Source organism: Pecten maximus, chromosome 3 (assembly GCF_902652985.1).
Source record: "Pecten maximus chromosome 3, xPecMax1.1, whole genome shotgun sequence".
Classification (NCBI taxonomy): Eukaryota; Metazoa; Mollusca; class Bivalvia; order Pectinida; family Pectinidae; genus Pecten; species Pecten maximus.
In genome coordinates this window covers 730140-737641 of record NC_047017.1, presented here as the reverse complement: position 1 = coordinate 737641, position 7502 = coordinate 730140, and positions in this window count along the sequence as shown.

Genomic DNA, 7502 nt, shown 5'->3' with positions numbered 1-7502 from the left:
TAACTTGGGTATCCTAACCTATTACTGATTTAACTTGGGTATCCTAACCTATAACTGATTTAACTTGGGTATCCTAACCTATTACTGATTTAACTTGGGTATCCTAACCTATTACTGATTTAACTTGGGTATCCTAACCTATTACTGATTTAACTTGGGTATCCTAACCTATTACTGATTTAACTTGGGTATCCTAACCTATCACTGATTTAACTTGGGTATCCTAACCTATAACTGATTCAACTTGGGTATCCTAACCTATTACTGATTTAACTTGGGTATCCTAACCTATTGATTTAACTTGGGTATCCTAACCTATAACTGAATCAACATGGGTATCCTAACCTATCACTGATTTAACTTGGGTATCCTAACCTATCACTGATTTAACTTGGGTATCCTAACCTATTACTGATTTAACTTGGGTATCCTAACCTATTACTGATTTATCTTGGGTGTCCTAATCTATTACTGATTCAACTGAGGTATCCTAACCTATTGATTTAACTTGGGTATCCTAACCTATTACTGATTCAACTTGGGTATTCTAACCTATTACTGATTTAACTTGGGTATCCTAACCTATTACTGATTTAACTAAGGTATCCTAACCTATAACTGATTTAACTTGGGTATCCTAACCTATTACTGATTTAACTAAGGTATCCTAACCTATCACTGATTTAACTTGGGTATCCTAACCTATTACTGATTTAACTTGGGTATCCTAACCTATTGATTTAACTTGGGTATCCTAACCTATTACTGATTCAACTTAGGTATCCTAACCTATCACTGATTTAACTTGGGTATCCTAACCTATTACTGATTTAACTTGGGTATCCTAACCTATTGATATAACTTGGGTATCCTAACCTATTACTGATTTAACTTGGGTATCCTAACCTATTACTGATTTAACTTAGGTATCCTAACCTATAACTGATTTAACTAAGGTATCCTAACCTATTACTGATTTAACTAAGGTATCCTAACCTATTACTGATTTAACTTGGGTATCCTAACCTATAACTGATATAACTTGGGTATCCTAACCTATTACTGATTTAACTTGGGTATCCTAACCTATTACTGATTTAACTTGGGTATCCTAACCTATCACTGATTTAACTTGGGTATCCTAACCTATAACTGATTTAACTTGGGTATCCTAACCTATAACTGATTTAACTTGGGTATCCTAACCTATTACTGATTTAACTTGGGTATCCTAACCTATAACTGAATCAACTTGGGTATCCTAACCTATTACTGATTTAACTTGGGTATCCTAACCTATCACTGATTTAACTTGGGTATCCTAACCTATTACTGATTTAACTTGGGTATCCTAACCTATTACTGATTTAACTTGGGTATCGTAACATATTACTGATTTAACTTGGGTATCGTAACCTATAACTGATTTAACTTGGGTATCCTAACCTATTACTGATTTAACTTGGGTATCCTAACCTATTACTGATTCAACTTGGGTATCCTAACCTATTACTGATTTAACTTGGGTATCCTAACCTATTACTGATTTAACTTGGGTATCCTAACCTATTACTGATTTAACTTGGGTATCCTAACCTATCACTGATTTAACTTGGGTATCCTAACCTATCACTGATTTAACTTGGGTATCCTAACCTATAACTGAATCAACTTGGGTATCCTAACCTATTACTGATTTAACTTGGGTATCCTAACCTATAACTGAATCAACTTGGGTATCCTAACCTATTACTGATTTAACTTGGGTATCCTAACCTATTACTGATTTAACTTGGGTATCCTAACCTATTACTGATTTAACTTGGGTATCCTAACCTATAACTGATTTAACTTGGGTATCCTAACCTATTACTGATTTAACTTGGGTATCCTAACCTATTACTGATTTAACTTGGGTATCCTAACCTATAACTGAATCAACTTGGGTATCCTAACCTATTACTGATTTAACTTGGGTATCCTAACCTATTACTGATTTAACTTGGGTATCCTAACCTATTACTGTTTTAACTTGGGTATCCTAACCTATAACTGATTCAACTTGGGTATCCTAACCTATAACTGAATCAACTTAGGTATCCTAACCTATAACTGATTCAACTTGGGTATCCTAACCTATAACTGAATCAACTTAGGTATCCTAACCTATTACTGATTTAACTTGGGTATCCTAACCTATTACTGATTTAACTTGGGTATCCTAACCTATTACTGATTTAACTTGGGTATCCTAACCTATCACTGATTTAACTTGGGTATCCTAACCTATAACTGATTTAACTTGGGTATCCTAACCTATTACTGATTTAACTTGGGTATCCTAACCTATTACTGATTTAACTTGGGTATCCTAACCTATCACTGATTCAACTTGGGTATCCTAACCTATAACTGAATCAACTTAGGTATCCTATTGTAGAATTAAAACAATTGAAACAAAACATTGTGCTGAAGTGTTAGCTGAATGACATTCATTCCCTTCAACTTTGTCTAGCTTGTGATAAAATCATCCACTGTACATGATAGTGACCATGTCATATGTAGCTGTCTTGCACTACAAATCTTGACCCAAAACCATGGCTGTCTGTCTTCAGTTTTACGCACCAATCATTAACAGATTTGATACATGTCGTTACTTCAGACACCAAAGTTATTTTGTTATAGGTACAGAATAGTAGATATATGTAGTAACGTACACTTCTAGCGACTACAAAGATCCAAGTGTCTGTATACCCCCAATATTGGATGGAGAAATCCTTTGTTATGGAGATTTAAATTGATTTGTTACCATGTCTTGTCCACGTGCTTATGATTCCAAATCATATTGTGGGATTGACTCAGATGTTTTATTTTTTGTATGATAAAGGTTTTCCATGTCTTAAGTGCTGTATAGAAGGTGGAAGTTGGATTTTGCATGTGCCTCTCTACCTATATAGGCTATATATCCTACTGTAGACTATTTAGTGTTGTGATCTGTTTACTGCATGATCCTATCAAATAAAGGTCCTAATATTCTTTTGAGGCTGTTACATTTTTGCAACAATTGTGAGTACATGTTTGCTAACTTGGGCGATTTATCAGTACATTCAGTCTTGATACTTTGCTCGAGCAAATTGTCTTCAGAAATTTTAATTTCCACTATGTATAATACATACCGATTACCGAGGTATTGTGCAGGTTGGCCTTGAACATGACCTCACTTTTGCATTACATTAGTTCTTTTGTATGATGTTTACTGATTCTTTCATCTTAGGTATGGAACATACTCCTGAGGGTTACAGTGGAGTGTAATGACAGATACATTATATACTTAAGGATAAATTTTATCAAAAATGTTAGTTGACCAAAAAATCATGCATTCCTGTCTTCATCACTTGAGTTTATGTTGCTGTTACACTGGTATGGATGTTGATGGTTGATGAAAGAAATTTAACACCCTGATTGGTACAAATACCCGTGCTAAAATTTGCTAACATGTGTATATACAGCCATATTTAAAATTGTGATGTGCAATATGTTATGTTAGTATACTAGTAAGTTGATGTGCTGGTACTTTATTGACATTGCAGCTTGCAATGTACAAATAATTTTTGTTTGATTTTCAATAAAATTATGTTAACTGTACATTAACAGTATCTATTAGTCCACCATTTGATTGGTTGGCTAGACAAATTTCATTTTGTCCATGGTCTGTTTGTCTGTAAAATGTCTTTGTTACCACTATTTCCCCCAGAGAAGTATTTAAAGGGTATTTTTTTAAACTTGATGTGTAGGTTCCCTTAGGTCCCTAGTATATGTACCTGTTCAATTTTCAGTATGATTAGGAAAACAAAATTACCTACAGACAACCATCTGATTTTTCCAGGCCTATCAAATTTTATAAAAGTACTACGATATGGTGTTTGTCAGCTGTCTGTCTGTCCAGCATAAAATTTTGTTTGTCTGGAGATCTCCTTCATTGTTCAATTGTTAAGTTGAAACTTGGTAGGCTTTATAACCATGGTATAATATTGTGTTTCCCTGAAAGGCATATTGATTAAATTGTTTTTGCAAGAGCTATTACCCTTTGTTATCTCCTGGCTAACAGAGTTTGGAAGGGATGTAGGATTTGGTCCGTACATATGTTACACTTTTTTGGTCCATGCTCTCAAAAGTTCATTTCTCAAGGAAATTCATAAATTTTGTTAAATGAGTTTACTATGGCAACGTGATCGATGAGATTGAGTTTTTAGAACACTGCACTCCTTTATTTACAGTTTCTGCCCTTAGTTTATTTGACTCAATTTAATTTTTCAGTGCCGTCAGCACTCCCAAAAGTTTATTTCTCAATGAAATTTCATGAAACTTAGCTTTTATTATGACAGTATCTCGAATGAGTAGAGTTTTAGAACCGGTTCTCCCTTATTTACAGAGTTATTGCCCTTAGTCACTCAAATATAATTTCTTATAAATTCTTTGGCAGATTTTGATCAAACTTAACACAAAAGTCAAGTATGAGTATACTTCGGACATCATTGTGTTTAAGGGATCCAAGGTCACTTGGTATATATAGGAGCATGATGTCTTAGACATTTTCTAGTTGTCTTTTTACTTTAAACATCTCAAACAGGAACAAGTTTGTACAAGTATATGTGTTGTTTATTGTTAGGGTATTAGTATCATTTGTGATACCATGTTAATTTCTGTATTTGATTTTTTTTGTTCAGAGAAGCTCTACATTTTTCAATAAATTTATTTGAAACTGTCTAGGCTTTGTAACTATGATTTACAGTTGTGGTCGGAGAAACAAAATGGCCAACAAACAGACATCATGGATTTTGATAGTTGAAGTTATCAATATTTCTGGAGAAGAACTGGTTGATACTCTTCAAATTTTTATTGTGTTGATTTCCCTTATTACAGTTGAATTCCTCAAAGACCTTGATCGATCAATCTGGGATAACATACACAGGCTTTCTTAGCTCACTATATGTGGATGCTCAATTGATCAGAAAACTGAAACTGATCAAAAAAATAAACAATGGCCACCATAAAGCTATTTTGGAGTAACAGTTGAGACATGCTGTCACATGTAGATTATAGTTTGTGTATTTATGTGGTTGAATAGGAAAAGGGGAAAGAAGGAAATTGTAGAGAAAACAAAAACCGGCACTGTTGAGGGAATTCTTGTGAGAATGACAAATATCGTGACAAAATTTATTTGACAAATGAAGCTAGAGGTGTTATTTCCTTCTAAAATCCCCTATGGAACTGTTTGTGATAATACATGAGTCGTGCAGATTCCGCTTGGTCCCTAGTTGTGCACGATTTAACATTTAATTTCTATATATAGTGAATTTGACAAAAAATTTTCCACGCTTTATTTTTGGTGCAAAATGGAACGATATTCCTGAAATGTGAGACCCTTTCCCTTGTAAGACGAGTTGTTTTTCTGTAATTGTTTTGTATCTTAAGAGAAGAGGTTTATTTGGTGATGTTTGGCATGTAAATGGCATATTCTTCATGTGAAAACAATGGAAACTTCATTTCTTATATAGAGCACATGTTGTAGGGAAAATTCTCCATTTGCAAGTTCTGTAAATTAATTTTGTACTTTATGCAATTGTAGTATTTAGATGGATGACTATTGAATATATTTATCAATTGTATATTGAACAAAATTTGTTAATGATTCAAATTGAAGAACTTTGATAACCGATGTAAATGATTGAGTTTGAAGTCATGGAAACCTTTGTAGTCAAATTTCTAAAAGGAATATAAATTGCAGTCACAGTGGCTCTTTATACCTGTTCATTTTTACATATGTACAAGTTTACATTATTTTAGGGTAATAAAGAAAATATCAATATGAAAATGTTTTGTAATTATTTGTTTTCCTGTAAACTGCATGTACGATGTGTATATGGTATGTGTGTGTATTGTCAATCCAAAATCACATCTGGTACACAATATTTGTACAGTAATGCCCCAAAAAATGGTGTTGCACATTTAAAAAAAAATTGTCAGAGTTGAAAAACATCACCACCAAAAGTTCCCCGCTAAAACTATAACAAGAACCCAGAGGGCCTAAATCCCTCGAATAGCCAATAGCAGAACTATTTCTTACAGAGGTGGTATGATTCCCTGATGGATTGATAAATCATTATGCAATGTAGTTAATGGTATTGATGTCTTTAGCCAACCACCTGATGATTAAATTTGTTGATTTTTTTAGCCCACGACGCGATTTGATTCATCCATCGCTAAAAAATCCTTGTAATTTCTATTACTGAAGAGTACTGGAGAAATATTCCTCAAACTTCACATGTAGGTTCCCCTTGGTACTTAGTTGTACCAATTTATTTTGGAGTCTGATTGGGAAAACAATATGTCCAACAGGCTGCCATCCAGGATTTTGATAGTCAAAGTTTGTTTTTGCTAGTTCTTGAAAAGTTTTAGAGGGAAATTTCTCAAACTTCACTCTTAAGTTCTGTTTGATCCTGTGTTGTGCTCCTTTGATTTTGATAATTCTTAGGAAAACAAAATGACCAGCAGGCAGCCAATCTTGGATTTTAAAAATTGAAATTGTTTATTGCTGTTTCTTATAAAGCACTGTAGGCATATTTCTAAAACTTCTCATGTATGTTCCTGTTGGTCCCTAGCTATGCCAGTTCAATTTTAATTTTTGATCAGGAAAACAAAATGGCTAACATGCCATCTTGGATTTTGACACAAAGTTTATTCTCGTTATTTCTTGAAAAGTCACTGCAATGTATCGTGTGGCTGTAACAAGACATGTGATCATAACATGACATCATCACTGCTGCATGGTTGTAGAATGATATCGTGGCTGTAGCATGACATCGTGACTAACAATCGTCGTGCGTCGTCCGTCTGTAAACAATTTACATTTTCAACTTCTTCTCCAAAACCGCTGAACCAAATTCAATGAAATTTAGCAAAAAGCTTCTATGGCTGAAGGTCAACCAAAAATGTGAATTATATGGTCCCCACCCTCCAGGGGCCTGATGGATGGGGCTAAAAATGGTCAAATTGACTGAAATTTCATTACCCTGGGGTCTCGGGTTTGCTCCAGGTTTACTAAAGATTATATAGGGAAATCACATTTTTGACTATTATTTGTTGGATTTGTATTGGAAATCATCCTAACCTGGTTAACATTATCAGCATGGGGTATGCACATGTTGGCCCTGACTGACCCCCAGGGGCTGATAGGCGGGGCTAAAAAGGGTCAAATTGACCTCCATGAAGTTGATTACTTGTTCGTTATTCCTTATTCCATTACTTATTCGATTCCGTTACTACATATTTGTTTATTACTTAAAACTAATTATTAAACATTCCAAACATCCCGTCGACCATTCCATTCCTTTTCCATACCTTATTACTTATTCAATTTCTCAATTACTTATTAGATTCCTTCATTACTTATTCGTTTTCTCTTAACTAATTGACACTTGAAATAGTTCAAAACTAATTAT